The sequence below is a fragment of the Lithobates pipiens genome, unplaced genomic scaffold (assembly GCF_037356315.1).
Source record: "Lithobates pipiens isolate NorthernLeopardFrog02 unplaced genomic scaffold, aLitPip1_a1.2 Scaffold_27, whole genome shotgun sequence".
Classification (NCBI taxonomy): domain Eukaryota; kingdom Metazoa; phylum Chordata; class Amphibia; order Anura; family Ranidae; genus Lithobates; species Lithobates pipiens.
In genome coordinates, this window is record NW_027507788.1 from 140,386,201 (window position 1) to 140,404,413 (window position 18,213).

Sequence of the window (18,213 nt, forward strand, 5' to 3'; positions counted from 1 at the left end):
ATGTGCAATTTAGTTTTGCTTTAATGCAATGACAATGTAATACCTGTTTATGTTAGCCTTATATATAAAAAACCCAACAGATTTTGGCCCCGTTCACACTGCGTTACTCCGTTTAGTGTGTACCCACACATATGTACATTTCATTAAAGGAGGTAAAACATGTGGCAGGGACCATGCGGACCTACCTATGTCATCTGAAATGTATCAAGCCAGGCACTGTGGTGAATGTGATGTGAAGTGGATGGTCTGTCGGCTCTGCCTAAGGCTATATTCACACCAGGGATTAGAGCCGGTGCGAATAGTAACGTTGTCCAGCAGGGAACGATGCAGGTAATCACTGTTCCCTGTGCATCCAGCGAACAGCCACCTGTCATTGTAGTGCAGGGGGTGGTGGCTACACCTAGTTGCTGAGAGTCGCTGTGAGCTGCAGAAGGAACGGCCACTACAATTAGCACTGGCTATAATCACCGGTATGAATGTAGCACAGCGGCAGTGTATCAGTTTGTAAAGCTGAGGAACGTCTGCTGTTTGTGACAAAAGAGAAAATTATTTCTGACACACAAGGCATTTAAAGCAGTGGTCATCAAACCTGTCCTCAGGGCCCAATAACAGGCCAGATTTGCAAGATAACAAATACAGGCGATATCATTTGCTGCTCAGTGATTTCAGTATTCTAGTCTGCATCTCCCCCAAGGTACCTTATTTATTGGTGTATAATAACATGCTCTTTTTTCCTCGGTAGTTCTCGACAACCTTCGGGTATTTTTGGCCGCAAAAAGCAGAAAAGCGGCAGAGAACGGCCGAAAATAGCCGAAGGTCGCCGAGAACTACCGAGCGCCGCCGAGATACACAGGACATCTGCTCTGTATCTCGGTAGCACCATTTTTAAACCACAAACACACTGACAAGGCTGCAAATGACTGGCAAGGCTGCAAATGACTGGCAAGGCTGCAAATGACTGGCAAGACTGCAATGGAAGGCTGCAAATGACTGACAAGGCTGCAATTGACACTGAATTTTTTTCCTTAAACTTCCCTCCTAAACTTGGGGTGCGTGTTATACTCCGATAAATACAGTAATACATAAAACCTGGCCTGTTAGTGGGCCCCGAGGACAGGGTTGATGACCACTGATTTCAAGGACAAGTGTGGTAATAAGCAACGAGCAGGACAAATGGAGGATTAAAGTGGAGTTCCACCCTAAAGTGGAACGTCCACTTTAAGGACTCCTGACCCCCCTGACGTGCTACAATTAGCGGGTACCTAGTTTTGACAGGTACGCAGCTCCCACTTTCACTCATGGCACAGAGCAGAAATTCTCCTCTCCCCCCTCCTTCCCTGTCCTCTTCTGGGACATGTCACAGGTTCCAGAAGGTTGCCCAGCCATTCAGAACATGCAGCGTGACTCACACATGCACAGTGCGCATCTGGCTGTGAAGCTACAAGCTGTCACGACCGGGTGCCCAAACTTGCAATGCTGGTGCTGCGGAGAGAAGGAGAAGGAGCGAAGCAAGGCTTCAGGTGGCCGCATCGCTGGACCGTGGGACAGGTGAGGGTCTGTTTATTAAAAGTCAGTAGCTACACAGAAATGGGTGGAACTCCGCTTTAAATGACCACCGATTAATAAAACTGTAATAGCTCAAAACGACTAATGACTCAATAACAGGGTGTGACACCTGACTAAGCTTTAAACAGAACATGAGGGGTTTTGGAGGATAATGACAGATGGCTCGAGTAAAGTTTTCATGACACCCAAATACCACAAAAGAAGACAAGAGAGTTTTGTAGAAGGGGGGGGGGATAGCAGATAACGAATACTTGACTCATATTTACAGCTCACCAAACAGAAGTTTTAACAAACAGGACAGAGGAACATGAATGGTGCTGCACACAGTGTATTGCACCATCGCGCATTGAGGCAATACACATTTTACCGTTACCACAATGTACAGGCTGGAGGGAGCATAAAGAAAAAAAAACAAGGACAGGTGACACTAGACTGAAGGTTAAAGTGGTTGTAAAGCCTTAGGGGTTTTTATTTTTTGTTTTACCTTAATACAGCGATTCTGAACCAGGGTTCCTCCAGAGGTTGCTAGGGGTTCCTTCAGCATTTGGCAATGTCTGCCTCTAAGATAAGTTCCCACTGTTACCAAGATCCCATTGATCTTTTTAGCTATCTGTAAGGAGGTACCGCATTTATTGGCGTATAACACGCACATTCATTTTAAAAGGGAAGTTTCAGGGAAAAAAAAAAAAAAAGAGAAAAAAAAAAAAAAAAAACTTTGGGTCAGTGCCCATCTACAGCCTCACCATTGCCATCAATGCAGCCTCATCAGTGCCATCGGTGCGGCCCAGAGGGGGCAGAGAGGGGGTGGGACAAGCTCCAACAGATTACATACAGTGAGAATCTCCCGTTATAGACAGAACAGTGGTCCAATGGCGGCCCAGGATACGGGAATTCCTATTACAGAGGCCGCCGAGTAAACAGGAGATTCTCACTGTATCTAACGGTGCTCATCCTGCCCCGCTCCCTGTCCCCTCCAAGGCAGCTAAAATTGAAGTATTGGCGTATAACACGCACACACTATTTGCAATCATTTTCATGGTGAAAAAGGTCCCACTGACCATCACACTAATGTATCATGAATTGTAGATTTCTCATTTTTAGTAGGGGTTCCCCAAGACCAGAGAACTATTTCAAGGGTTCCTCTGTGTTGAAAAGGTCGAGAAAGGCTGCCTTAATACATTCTATGCATCAAGGATAAAAAATAAATAAATAAAACCTTCTGTGCTGCATGTGCCCCCCTACTTACCTTGATCCAGCGATGTGCACGAGAGTAGCGGCTCTCCCAGATCTCTATAGCTTTACAGAGAGTGCACTAATAAGAAAAAAAAAAAAAGAGAAAAAATATCCACAAGTGATGTGATGTTATAATTATTCTTGCTGTATGTCTCCACCATCCACCACCTTGACACGTGATCGGTGCATCAATACCACCAAAGGCTGAAAAACTCACATGGACCTCACCACTACAGGAGGTCACTAGCGCTTGTGACTATATACCCTGCCAGGGCCTTTAATGATTCCAGGGATTTTTTACCACTGGCACACCACTCTTCCAGAAGCGTCCATAACTTCTACCTCGTTGAATGTGCATTATGGACGTGTTATTGGTGCATTTTTTGTAGGGTTTTGTGTCTAACAATTCCTCCTACAAAAAAAATAATTAAAAAAAAACGCATGAAGCTTGCAAATGCATCAAAAACGCACTGAAAAAGTACACCAAACGTATCAACCGCACAGACATGCCCTGTGTGTACAATTGGTGAGATTTACCTTTACTTCCTGTCCCCAAAGCCAAAACAGGAAGTTACGGATAATCCTGCAAATTAAGGTAATTCCGTGGGGACCCCCAGATCACCAGAACTCGTGGCCCCATTGGGTGATTTTCCAAATATTAAATTTTTAGAAACAACCCAAAATCTGGGGTTTTCTTTACTTTCACTTTTGATGATAATGGTAAACAGGGCACAGACTGCAATAAAAACCTGATGATAGGTGTTCTAGTCCATCCCACTCTGTCCAAAACTAAAAAGGTTTTGCCTTTAGTCATACTTTAAAGCGGAGTTCCAATAAAAAATAAATAATTAAAATCAGCAGCTACAAATACAGTTGCTGACTTTTAATAAATCGGACTCTTACCTGTCCCAGGGTCCAGAGATGCGGGGGAACGAAGCTCCGCTCATCTACCCCTCCTCTCTGCGGCGCCAGAATTGTCACAGGTTGTGGCTTCACAGCCGGGCACGCACTGCGCATGCGCCAGCCACGCTGTGACTGGCCGAGCAATCATCTGGGACCTGTGATGTGTCCTTCCAGGAGGGAGGGGGGGGGAAGAGGTGAACTTCCTTCCGGCGCCGCGGTGCCCCGGGAGCGGGAACCCACGAAAAATAGGTTTTTTGCCCCCCCCCAAAAAAAATGGCATGACAAACGTGGCATGTCAGGGGGTCACCTTCCCTTAAAGCAGAAGTTCCTTTTTTGGGTAGAACTCCGCTATAGGGCAAACCATCTAGGAGACTCCACTTCCTGAGCACGATTATAGCTTCCCCTGACCAATGGAAAACTTTAGAGGCGGTAGAGGGTGGGTCCAAGTTTAATTTCGCAGCAAGGGTCAATATTATACAATTGCCTACATCTCTATCTACAGATTAGTCTGCCATGAGTTTTTGTTTTTCCCTCCATCGTTCTCACTTTAAATTGCCCAGTCCTGTAACTGGTTTACGTAAAAAGACCATCATCAACCTAAAAAAATAAAAAAGATAAAAAATAATAAATACACACAAAGCACAAAATTCAAACATTTCAAATGCTTCCTTGCAGGATTACTTGCTTTGAAAATGGACAGAAAATCGTATTCTTCTAGTAAGTGCTCATGCACACGGACGTTTTAAAAAACTGGCTGCAAAGCTAGCTCCGACGCCTGGAAAAATCGTTGTTAAAAACGCGATTTTTACCGCGTTTTGCATTGGCGTTTTTGCGCGTTTTTTAAAGAAACATCTCTTGGCTATAGCACTCAGAAAACAAAGAAAATATGTTACGCGTTTATGCGCGTTTTTCCACGATTCGCGTTTTTAGAGCTCTAGCTCTGCGCCACGGAACGCACTGGTCCTGGGGTTTTTTTACAGCTTAAAAACGCCTATGCCATTTGCAGCTCAAAAACGCCTAGGTGGGCATGAAGCCATAGACTAACATGGACAGGCGCTTTTAAGCTGCAGAAAACACTCAAAAAAGCGGCTGTAAAAACGTCCGTGTGCATGAGGCCTAAAAGTCATTTTCAGAGCACAGCTTTGCCTCCTTGCAAGTCACAGCCCTCTCCTCCTCCTACCGAAGTAACACATTACTCTGTGCTGGCCCAGCTTTTACATCCATTGCCTACATCAGTGATGGCAAACCTTGATGTTTTGGAACTACATTTCCCATGATGCTCTGGCACTCTGCAGTGTAGTTAAGCATCCTGGGAAATGTAGTTTTAAAACATCTGGGGTGCCAAGGTTCGCCATCACTGCCCTACATAAACTGATGTAGCTGGAGGAAGAGTGAAGGGGGAATACTATAGTGTCGCTGGAATGACAGCTATAAATCTGCTGACATCATATCTGAGATGGTGGCAAACAGCAGTCTCAAGGCTTTTGGGCATCTACACAAGGGAGGTTTGTGCAGGTAAATAGAATGCGCTGTATATGGAAAAGACACACAGAGGGACAACGGTTGTTGAAATTAATAGTCTGGCAACAGAGTCTCTACAATCACATTACACAGAGAATACCAAAACCAATGACCAGCTGCAGACAAAAATAAATCAAGGTAAACAAAAGGCTATTAAAATCTTTAGGATTTTTATTTTTTATTTTACACGCAATCCTCTCCATTTACTGCTCTTGTTGATGCAAATAATCTGCAGCAAGTAAACACTCACCGGTCACTTTATTAGGTATACCTGTTCAATTGCTTGGTAACACAAATTGCTAATCAGCCAATCGCATGGCAGCAACGTCGTGCATTTAGGCATCTATACGTGGTGAAGACGACTTGCTGAAGTTCAAGCAGAGCATCAGAATGGGCAAGAAAGGGGATTTTGAACGTGGCATGGTTGTCTGTGCCAGACGGGCTGGTCTGAGTATTTCAAAAACTGCTGATGCACCAGGATTTTCACGTACAGCCAGCTCTAGTGTTTACGGAGAATGGACCAAAAAAGAGAAAATATCCAGTGAGCGGCAGTTGTGTGGCAGAAAATGCCTTGTTGATGTCAGAGGAGAATAGTTTGAGATGATAAAAAGGCAACAGTAACTCAAATAACCATTTGTTACAAACCTTTAAGCAGATGGGGTACAGCAGCAGAAGACCACACCGGGTGCCACTCCCATCAGCTAAGAACAGGAAACTGAGGCTACAATTCATACAGGCTCACCAAAATTGAACAATAGAAGATTGGAAAGACATTGCCTAGTCTGAGGAGTCTCGATTTTCAGATCGTGGGGTCAGAATTTGGCATATACAACATGAAAGCATGGATCCATCCTGCCTTGTATCAACAATTCAAGCTGATGGTGGTGTAATGCTGTGGGGGATATTTTCTTGGCACACTTTGGGCCTCTTAGCACCAATTGAGCATCGTTTACATGCCACATCCTACCCGAGTATTGTTACTGACCATGTCCATCCCTTTATGACTACAGTGTACCCATCTTCTGATGGCTCCTTCCAGCAGGATAATGCACCATGTCACAAAGCTCAAATCATCTCACCGCTGGATTCTTGAACATTACAATGAGATCACTGTACTCCAATGGCCTCCACAGTCACCAGATGTCATTCCAATAGAGCACCTTTGGGATGTGGTGGAATGGGAGATTTGCATCATGGATGTGCAGCGGACAAATCTGCAGCAATTATGTGATGCTCTCATGTCAATATGGACCAAAATCTGAGGAATGTTTCCAACACCTTTGTTGAATCTATGGCATAAAGAATTAAGGCAGTTCTGAAGGCAAAAGGGGGGTCCAACCCAGTCCTAGCAAGGTGTAGCTAATAAAGTGGCCGGTGGGTGTATATACTTGTCTATAACAGAAATCTGCAGTAACATGTACTTTGTACAAAATTAATAAAACATCTACAAGAGGAAGAGCTTACAGAAAGCTCCTGTCAGGGAGCACTGCAATCAGAAAAGCTCTGGGCAGATGCAGGATACAAATAAGACTTCATAACACAGCAAGAAAACGTCAAGGACACTGCAGGAATTTTAGAAGGACTACATCTCAGTAATCCCTGACGGAGAAAACAATATACAGAGCCACAGGCTAAAAGTGCCAACCTGGCACTGACAGCAGGCTTTCATTACGCTGCAGTTTGATGATTCATAGCTGTTAAAGAGGTTTCTCTTTTTTAATTATAACCGATTTCCTGCACCCTCTGCAGACACTTTCCATCTACACGCACATACTCTAGTGATGGCTGCATGCCATTTCTCAAGGTGGGTTCCTGATGGTAACCGTGGACCATGCAACGAACAGACTCTTGTAGTCTATCAGAAGACAGGGTGATAGTGTAGAACAGCAGGGAGATGGGCACAATGTTGTTACCCTATGACAAGAAGTTTCTAAACAAGGACCATCATGGTAGAATAAGGTCTGCTTAGAAATTCAGATGTCAAAATGCTTCGGAAAAAAATTTGTTTTTGTTTTATATATATATATCTCAAACACTTGTACATTTAGGCATCATAGCTCGGGGGTTCTGCACTACAGAGGTCACCATTCTGGTAAGATCTTGGGGAATGTTTAGTACCACAAATCTCACTAGAAGATGTTTCTGAAGTGTGCTGGAGGAGTGTGACCCGGAGTACTCAGCACTTCCTGGGATCTTACATCCTCTCTCCTAGGCAGGGAAGCCAGGGGAAAGGTTTATATAGCAACATGAGTATGACCCCTATTGGCTGCCTTATCAGACTTTCAGTGGGCAGTAAAGGCTAAGGCTACAATCACATCGCCAATTAAAGAGGAAGTAAACCCTTTCAAACCACTTTGACCTACAGGTAAGCCTAGATTAAGGCTTACCTGTAGGTCCAAGCAATATCTCCTAAACCTACATGGTTTAGGAGATATTTGCCCGAAAATGTCCACCGCTGTCTACGGCGCATGCGCCGTAGACAGCGGCGCGCAGGCGCACTAAATGCGGCAAGTCCAAGAATGGATTTGCCTAATTTGTCGACTCCCGTGCGCATGCGCGGGAGTGACGTCATCGCGGCTTCGCCGAATGGCAGCGGCGGAGCTGCGAGACGCGACTCCCGTGCGCATGCGCGGGAGTGACGTCATCGCAGCTTCGCCGCTGTGATTCGTCGGAGCTGCGAGACGCCACCAGCAAGATGGATGCGGCGGACTACAGGGGACAGCGGCGACTTCGCTGGCTCCTGTGTCAGGTAAGTGACACATAATGAGCTACTATGCGATGCATAGTAGTCCATTATGCTTTACCTTTGCAGGGATAAAAAGAGGAAGTAAACCCATCAGGGTTTACTTCCTCTTTAAGGCCAGTGCGAATTGTAGCAACAGTTCCTGATGCTGCTCTCAGCGACTAGGTGCAGCGGCCGGCCCTGTTCGCTATAATGACAGGTCACAGCCGGCTACAGCTTTTTGCAGCGTTCTGCAGGGCCAGCTATTACCTGTGGTGTTTGCTGCTGGATGCACACAAAATAGCTGCACCCAGTCGCTGAGAGCCGCAGCAGGAAACCAATTCCTGGCACTACTATTTGGACCATCACCAGGATGAATGTAGACTTAAAAGTGTAGATTCACCAAAACTGGAGCACTCAGAATCTGGTATAGCTCTGCATTGTAGCCAATCAGCTTCTAACTTTGGCTTGTTCAGTTAAGTTTTCACAATAAAACCTGAAAGCTGCACGCAGTTTCACCAGATTTTGCACTCTCCAGTTTTAGGCTCTATTCACATCGGAGCGTGGAGTTTTCAGGCAGAAAGTTGCGCAATTTTGTGCAGGTCAAGAGGTCACCAATGTAAAAAGCAGAAAACTGCCAAAAAAAATAAAAAGTCCAGAACTTGGTGCATTTTGGAGTGGAGATGTGAACCATCTCCATAGAGAATAATTGATTTTTTTCCCTAACTGAGCTCTTGTTGTTCAGGTTATCCAACTGCTAAATTGTAGAAAGGGCAAAACGGAAGCGGGCAACAGGAATCTCAACAAAACAGGACAACGTTAGAGCAGCACATTCTTCCAAAAGTGATTGTGTAGGGGTGGGGTGGGCGTGGAACACCAATATTCCTACAGAGGAACCATCCCAGAGAGTAGATGTAAATATATTTTAAAATAAATAATAGAATAAAGTGGGACTAGAATAAATTGAAAGACAATACAATTATACAAAAATGTATTATTTTCTAAAAAACTAAATTTAAAGATACATTACAGTCTTAATGATTCAATTTGAGTTCAGGAATGTGCAAGTTCCCAGCAGTTTATACATAAAATTCCCTACGCGTTTCGCGGGTGCCTCCCCTTTGTCAGGGTCTTGAGGATAGCACGGATGTAAACGTTGTGTGAATTAAAAAAAAAGATCGCAAATGGAGAACGCCGGCTCAGTGGGACAGGTGAGGCCTGGGAGCCCGTGGGAATACTTCTCCCCACCTGGACAGAAAAAAATGGAGGGGCTCCAAGCGAGAGCGTGGAAATTACGACAAACCTAATTGTGGAGATGAAGCACCACAGAGAGCGCAGAAGTAATTATTTCCAAAGAAATTTGAATTGTTGGTTTCAATTGTGATGAAAGCAGCATCAGCTTTTTACTAAGATCAGTTTATCGCCGTATCCTAGGAACACAGCGCGGCCGTGATCGCTGCGCGACCCCGCGGGCCCGCGAGAGTGGCCGTTCTGAGGAGTCATCTTATGACTTCCTCCCAGAACGAGAGCGCATCCTGCCCACTGTCATTTTACTATACGACGGTTAGTGTTTATATAAATATGAATTTATTGGTGCCTTTAGAGCAAAAAAAGCTTATGAAAAATGCGTCCCTTTAAATTTCTTTGTGTTCCTTCACACTGGTCCGGTGTGCTTCCGTTGTGTTAATCTTGCTTGGTGCATTTTTGGTCAAAAAAAAAAAAAAATAAAAAAAAAAAAGCACACCAAAAATGCACCTCCCCCTTGAAATGCATTGAAAAAGCAGCAAAAATACATCAATAATGCACCTGCGTTACGTTTTTAATGCAGTTTTTGGGTCACATGACCTATGAAAAACACACCATAAGCCACGGCTCGACAAACCCCAGGCGCCAGATAACCAATGCGACCAGAAATCGCAACCTGCCGCCTAAGCTGCCACCAGCCCCACTCACTATTGATGCCCCAGACATGCAGCGCATTAACACCGACTGCCGTCCTTCTCCCTCCTCCACACTCAGCGGCTCTGGCAAGCATCAAGCACCGCGCTAAGTGTGTGAAACTGAGACGCAACAGAGAGGAGAGGAGGCTCTGTCAGATTTGAGCTTGATGTCGGGGTGGGCGGGATCCAGCAGCTATCAAACACCAGCCAATGGGATCTGGGCAGGTCGCTACTTGTATGTGGCCTTGCCCCTTTTCTTATGCAGCCCAATCGTTGGCTGATGTTTGATAGCTGCTGAGTCCCGCCCACCCCGACATAAAGCTCAAATCTGACAGATCTGCCTCTCTGTTACTTGTCAGTTTCACTCCCCGGCTGGATCCCGCCCACTCCCGACATTAAAGCTCAATTCTGACAGCTCCTCTGTTACTTTTCAGTAACAGAGTGCTCAATGTGCCACCTGCCAGTGCCACCGCCAACCAGTGCCACCTGCCAACCAATGCCACGTGTCACCACCAATCAGTGCCACCTGCCACCAACCAGTGCCACCGCCAACCAGTGCCACCGCCAGTCAATGCCAGTTGCAACCACCAACCAGTGCCACCTGCCAATGCTAACCAGTGCCACCGCCAGTCAATGCCAGCTGCAACCACCAACCAGTGCCACCACCAACCAGTGCCACCTGCAACCGCCAACCAGTGCCGCCGCCACCTGCAACCGCCAACCAGTGCCGCCGCCACCTGCAACCGCCAACCAGTGCCGCCGCCACCTGCAACCGCCAACCAGTGCCGCCGCCACCTGCAACCGCCAACCAGTGCCGCCGCCACCTGCAACCGCCAACCAGTGCCGCCGCCACCTGCAACCGCCAACCAGTGCCGCCGCCACCTGCAACCGTGAACCAGTGCCGCCGCCACCTGCAACCGCCAACCAGTGCCGCCGCCACCTGCAACCGCCTACCAGTGCTGCCGCCACCTGCAACCGCCAACCAGTGCCGCCGCCACCTGCAACCGCCAACCAGTGCCACCGCCAATCAGTGCCACCAGGCACTACCAATTAGTGCCACCGCCAAATTAGCGCCCCCTGCCATTGCCACCGCCAACAATTGCCACCACCAACCAGTGCCACCTGCCAGTGACAGTGCCACGCCAACCAGTGCCACCTGCCACTGCCAACCAGTGCCACCTGCCAGTGCCAACCAGTGCCACCGCCAACCAGTGCCACCTGCCAGTGCCACCGCCAATCAATGCCACCACCAACCAGTGCCACCTGCCACTGCCAATCAGTGCCACCTACCAATCAGTGCCAACCAGTGCCATCGCCAATAAATGCCACCTGCAACCACCAACCTGTGCCACCGCCAATCAGTGCCACCGCCAATCAGTGCCACCTGCCAGTGCCATCCAGAATCACCACCAACCAGTGCCGAGTGCCACCTGTCAGTGACAACCAGTGCCACCGCCAATCAGTGCCACCTGCTAACACCAACAAGTGCCACCTGCCATTGCATGCGTTTTCAGCTATATTAACGGCAGAATGGTGAAAACCACATTTCTCAAGGCACCTCAACAGGTCATGTTTTCAGGATTTCCCTCAGATGAAACTGATCACATGACCTGTGCAAATAATGGAAAGCCTGAAAACATGACCAGTTGGGGCAACTTGAGGACTGGAGTTGAAACACTGACCCAAAAAAATATGGGGATGTCACCATTGTGATACTCACTGTTCACTTTGCTAGTATGGTAGGAAAGCAGCAGTAAATTAACTATGTGCTGCTAAACGCCAGGTGTGCTACTCAGGAGGAATTGAAGGCATCATACCGCAAACTGTTCATGCCATACCACCCTGACCAGCACAGGGATAATGAACTGAAAAAGCAAGCAGAGCAACTCTTCTACCTTGTCCACCAGGCCTATAAAGAGTACACCATTAGTGGTTCTCTTTGCTTTATGCCCAACATATCGGCATGTGGAGGAGCATTCCGGTGAAAGCATACTACAGCTGCCAGGGATGATCTGCTATGGCAGGGACATGCAATTAACTGACCTCCAGCTGTTGCAGAACTACAAGTCCCATGAGGCACAGTAAGACTGACAGCCACAAGCATGACAGCCAGAGGCAGAGGCATGACGGGACTTGTAGTTCTGCAACAGCTGGAGGTCCACTAATTGCATATCCCTGTTCTATACAATAGGAGACAGATGATATTGTATCACCTAAGCCGGTAGTCAGAGATTGGTGTCCCATTTCTGATACACGATTGATCGCCACTTGGACTTTTTCTATTTGTTCATTACACTGAATCACAGTGTTATTGCATTTTTGTGGCGTTTATGTGATGGGAGACAATAGTGCAGCACTTTTAATTTTCTTATCACACTATGTTTATATCACGTGGTATGCTGCAGCTGCGTTATCCTGGTTAACTTATACTGTTACCACAGCGAAGTATACATTTTCTATTTAATACACAAGAAAGTAGCAGTACCTGAATCTCCCAGAGATTTTTTCGATCAGTAACCCTCTAGTGATCAGGAGGGCCACATTTAAATGAGAAAGCAAGGTTCTGATCCACTCAATAAGAGAAAAAAAAAAAAAAAAAAACATAAAAAAAAAAAAGCCCCAAATCTGAAAGAATTCAGAGTTCTGTCACAGTGCAGCCTGTAGAGGATTGCCTGCCACTGGCCTGTCCAACATGGGGAGGAAAGGGGAAGCAAGCTAGAATTGTGTGTTATAAGTGGCCTCTACAGTGTGCTGGAGAAAATGTGAAAAATACCGAATATAGGTTCAGATTAGGGCTGCACCGATACTGAGTATTTGTGCAAGTATCGGTACTCATGCAAATACACTGATACCTGAAACCGATACTTCCAAGCTCGGTTCTTTGAGCTGTCAGTGGGTCTCCCCTGTTGACAGGTAAAGTGTTAAAGAGGTAATTGGAGCTGAAAAAAAAAACAAATTCATTGCTCAGCCACTGAAACACTAAAATAAAAAGAAACATTGTATATTTTTGAATCTGTCTCTTCATCTGCAGAGCAAAGGGATGAATGAATGTTCCTCTATTTAACTCCTTAATTTAATCAGCCTCAACTCCCTATTCTCCTCCCTTTATTATTTTCCTGCTTTTTTTTTTGTTCACGTCTATTTTATAAATGATAAAACAATTAAAACTTTTTTTTGTTTGCTTTGTTAGTGACTAGTTTTGATATATATATATATATATATATATATATATATATAAATAAAAAACACATACATACACATATACATACATACATACATACATACATACATACATACACACACACACACACACACACACACACTTACACCATTTCACATTGAAAAAGCGCAAAATCAAAAATCTATTTATTTCATTTGTAAATAACTTTTCAATGCTTTGTACCATTGCTGACAGCTGAAGTGAAAACCAGTAGGTATTGGTAATCGGTATCGGCGAGTACAAAAAAAAAAAAAAAAAAAGGCATTGGTGCATCCCTAGTTCAGATACATCATACCTCCCAACTTTTTGAGATGGGAATGAGGGACACCTATCAGCAAAAGTATGCAGGCATAGGACACACCCCGCCACACCCCCTTAAAGGAGAATTGTATTAAAATTTAAAAATAAAGTAAAAAATAAAAAAAGGAAGACGGATTGGTTAAACCCACAAGTGCTTTTTTACCACTAATATTCCTTTATATTGTTTTTTGGAATTTTATCAATGCAGCAATTTAGAAATCCGATGAAAGTTTTAGTGCTGGAAAACACCCTTTAATAGATAAAAAGTGCATTTTATATACAACTATATAGATGAGACCAACATGAGGGACAAATGAGGAAGAAAGAGGGACAGTCCTTAGAAATCAGGGACAGTGTGGAGCGATGTATACATTGTGGTAGGTCACATGAGATGGTGGAGGGTGTGTGTGGTGCAGAACACCGGAGGGGGTGTGGTGTGTAAGTGATAACAGAGTCCCCATGCATATTTACAGTAGGATGGGAAGAGGGTGTAGAAATGAGTTGTGATGACTGCAGTCCCATGAATGTATAGAGCAGAGGCAGGTGCAGACTTCAGACTGGTATGTATGGGACGGTCCACCACGTCTACAGACAGCAGAGGGGTCTAGGAATGACACTGGTGTGCCGGTGATGACAGGAGAGAGTGTATATGTATATCTACATATACACACATACCGCTGTCTATATGTCACAGAGTGAGAACGTGTCCGCACATACAGATAAATCTACCACTGCATACAATCAGTTACCTGAACACAGAGCCGCAGACCAGCTCCCCCGCACCTTCCTTCCTGCACACCGGAAGTAGGAAGCTCGCAGCTCAGGGGGAAGGTGGGGGAGAGGACACGCCCGCACACAGGTGACACGTTCCGCGTGTCCAAGGCGACGCAAGGGGATTGGGCGGAGTTTGAGCTTGCTGCAGTGCTGAAAACCACAGAGCTGCCTGCGAGAAGGACGACGGGGTCAAAGACAGTCACATGCTGGCTCCCCCTACTGGGGGCTGGGGTTATTGCAGATGTGCGATGATGATGCTTATAAGGGGAGAGCTGCAAGCAGAAGAGAACACATTAAAACTTCGATTTTTTTGAACAAATGGTCCTGTATGCCGAATATTACAAAGTGGAGCCACACCCCAATGATGTGTAACCCATTACCTGCAGGCTGCTGCTTCATCTAAACATCCTCTATTAATCCAGCTGGATACGGCCTGGAGGGGGGATCTCCCAGTGATGCAGGGGTTAATAACAGTGGCTGTGAGTGGGAATGACTTGTGTCCCCCCATTCATTTATCATTTCCTGTCCCTCCGCCATTCACACAACTAGTGTCCCCTTACATTGGTGGTCAGTGTAGAAGTGTCCCCTTACATTGGTGGTCAGTGTAGAAGTGTCCCCTTACGTTGGTGGTCAGTGTAGAAGTGTCCCCTTACATTGGTGGTCAGTGTAGAAGTGTCCCCTTACATTAGTGGTCAGTGTAGAAGTGTCCCCTTACGTTGCTGGTCAGTGTAGAAGTGCCCCCTTACATTGGTGGTCAGTGTAGAAGTGTCCCCTTACGTTGGTGGTCAGTGTAGAAGTGTCCCCTTACATTAGTGGTCAGTGTAGAAGTGTCCCCTTACATTAGTGGTCAGTGTAGAAGTGTCCCCTTACGTTGGTGGTCAGTGTAGAAGTGTCCCCTTACGTTGGTGGTCAGTGTAGAAGTGTCCCCTTACGTTGGTGGTCAGTGTAGAAGTGTCCCCTTACGTTGGTGGTCAGTGTAGAAGTGTCCCCTTACGTTGGTGGTCAGTGTAGAAATGCCCCCTTACGTTGCTGGTCAGTGTAGAAGTGTCCCCTTACGTTGGTAGTCAGTGTAGAAGTGTCCCCTTACGTTGGTGGTCAGTGTAGAAGTGTCCCCTTACGTTGGTGGTCAGTGTAGAAGTGTCCCCTTACATTAGTGGTCAGTGTAGAAGTGTCCCCTTACGTTGGTGGTCAGTGTAGAAGTGTCCCCTTACATTGGTGGTCAGTGTAGAAGTGTCCCCTTACGTTGCTGGTCAGTGTAGAAGTGTCCCCTTACGTTGGTGGTCAGTGTAGAAGTGTCCCCTTACATTGGTGGTCAGTGTAGAAGTGTCCCCTTACGTTGGTGGTCAGTGTAGAAGTGTCCCCTTACGTTGGTGGTCAGTGTAGAAGTGTCCCCCTATGTTGGTGGTCAGTGTAGAAGTGTTCCCTTACATTGGTGGTCAGTGTAGAAGTGTCCCCTTACGTTGGTGGTCAGTGTAGAAGTGTCCCCCTACGTTAGTGGTCAGTGTAGAAGTGTCCCCTTACGTTGGTGGTCAGTGTAGAAGTGTCCCCCTACGTTGGTGGTCAGTGTAGAAGTGTCCCCTTACATTGGTGGTCAGTGTAGAAGTGTCCCCTTACATTGGTGGTCAGTGTAGAAGTGTCCCCCTACGTTGGTGGTCAGTGTAGAAGTGTCCCCTTACATTGGTGGTCAGTGTAGAAGTGTCCTCTTACATTGGTGGTCAGTGTAGAAGTGTCCCCCTACGTTGGTGGTCAGTGTAGAAGTGTCCCCTTACATTGGTGGTCAGTGTAGAAGTGTCCTCTTACATTGGTGGTCAGTGTAGAAGTGTCCCCTTATGTTGGTGGTCAGTGTAGAAGTGTCCCCTTACATTGGTGGTCAGTGTAGAAGTGTCCCCTTACATTGGTGGTCAGTGTAGAAGTGTCCTCTTACATTGGTGGTCAGTGTAGAAGTGTCCCCTTACGTTGGTGGTCAGTGTAGAAGTGTCCCCTTACATTGGTGGTCAGTGTAGATGTGTCGCTTACGTTGGTGGTCAGTGTAGAAGTGTCCCCTTACATTGGTGGTCAGTGTAGATGTGTCGCTTATGTTGGTGGTCAGTGTAGATGTGTCCCCCTCCCGCCGCCTCCCACCACTCTTACCGGTCAACAAACCGCAGCTTCTGGTGGCTAGGGACAGACTGGAATGAAGCCGTCATTAAAGTCTCTTAATTGTAAACGTGGAAGCGACGTCATGACGTCACTTCCCGTTTACTCGGGTGACAATGGCGCCCGTTTAAAAAAAACATATAGTATTCAGAATCACCGAAAACAGCGATCTGAATACTTTGAAGTGTAAAGGAGTAAAATCCCTCCATAAAGAGTACCTGTCACCACCTATTACTGTCACAAGGGATGTTTACATTCCTTGTGACAGCAATAAAAGTGATCAAATAAAAAAAAAAAAAAATTATTAATTTTAAAATAAATAATATAAATAAGAATTTTTTTTAAAGCACCCCTGTCGCTGCGAAGAAAACGCATACGGAAGTCGTGCCCGCATATGTAAACGGTGTTCAAATCACACATGTGAGGTATTGCCACGATCGTCAGAGCGAGAGCAATAATTCTAGCACTAGACCTCCTCTATAACTCTAACCTTCTAACCTTAAAAAAAATTGAAAGTGTTGCCTATGGAGATTTTTAGGTAACGTAGTTTGTCGTCATTCCACGAGTGCGTGCGATTATAAAGCGTGACATGTTTGGTATCTATTTACTCGGCGTAACATTATCTTTCACATTATATAAAAAAATTGGGCTAACTTTACTGTTTCGTTTTTTTTTTTTATTCTTGAATTTGTCCCTTTTCCTAAAAAGTTGCGTTTAAAACACTGATGCACAAAAACCGTGTGACATAAAATATTGCAACAATCGCCATTTTATTCTCTAGATTCTCTGCTAAAAAATATAAATATAATGTTTGGGGGTTCTAAGTAATTTTCTAGCAAAAAATACGGATTTTAACTTGTAAACACCAAATGTCAAAAATAGGCTTAGTCATGAAAGGGTTAAAATCACCACCACCAGCATGTATAGCCTATGTCATCTTGAGGGCAGATGATTCGTGTAACATTTATTTTCTGGAATCCATCAGCCTTTAGCTCAGGTATACAGGCAGAAGGGTGTGCTTAAAAAATGGCCATGAAGACTCATTGGATGTATGGCATCATCTGTGCCTAGTCCAGAAATCAGGAAGCAACTGAAGAAATAGAATATACTTTTATATCTATTTACTAATGCTAGCCGCATAAGGACTCAAACTAGTTTTTATTGTTAAATAGATGTTCTGTTAGATTTCAGCTTCATTTTTTAGGGGTATTGTACACGGGTGTTTTATATCAATTCTTGCTGGTTTTCTATACCTGTCAATGTAAGTGCATGGTAAGCATGCCAAATACATCTCATAAGTTATGTATACAAGTCCTTACATTGCTGGAAAAAGTGATTTGTGTTATTTCCATATTAGATATAAATGGTACGCTGCTGACACCTGCTGGGCACTTTCAATTATTACAGATTCCTTTTCCATTTAAAAAAAACACCAATTTGATCCAAATTTTTCTAATATAAAAGGACCAACCCTGTAAATATAGGAAAGGCAAATGCACAAAATAACTTTAGGGTATACACTGAAATAATAAACCCAAAATATACTGTATACTCTCTGAAAATGTCCTGTGCTTTCTGCTTAAGAAAATCAGTTTTTGGAGGAGGACTAGACGAGCAAAGTGCTCTGTATGTTGTGTGAATATTGTGGGCATCAATATATGGGAGAAATGTAAAGAAACAACAAGCCAGTTCTGGAGAGAGCCTCTAAAGGAAAGTTTATGTGATGCAAATCGGAGCCAATAGGATTCTTCGCTTTGCTCTTTGATCCAGCGTTTCCCAAAGTTTATTAAAGCTGAATTCCAGGTATGGATTTTTTTTGCATAGGTTGCATTGGTCCAGCTTGGACCAGCTTGGGACGGACAAGTGTTGCAGTGGCCACCGTTACTACACTGATACCG

At 45.2% G+C, this 18,213-nt stretch overlaps 1 protein-coding gene across 1 annotated transcript in view; it reads right to left on the reverse strand.

The window, feature by feature from the left end:
* Positions 1-14,310, reverse strand: part of SDF4 (stromal cell derived factor 4) — a 75,835-nt gene extending 61,525 nt beyond the window's left edge. Inside the window, exon 1 of the mRNA XM_077457572.1 lies at positions 14,155-14,310. The gene's annotated coding sequence lies outside the window, so the exon portion shown is untranslated. The remainder of the gene's footprint in view (positions 1-14,154) is intronic.
* Between the last annotated feature and the right edge of the window lie 3,903 nt (positions 14,311-18,213).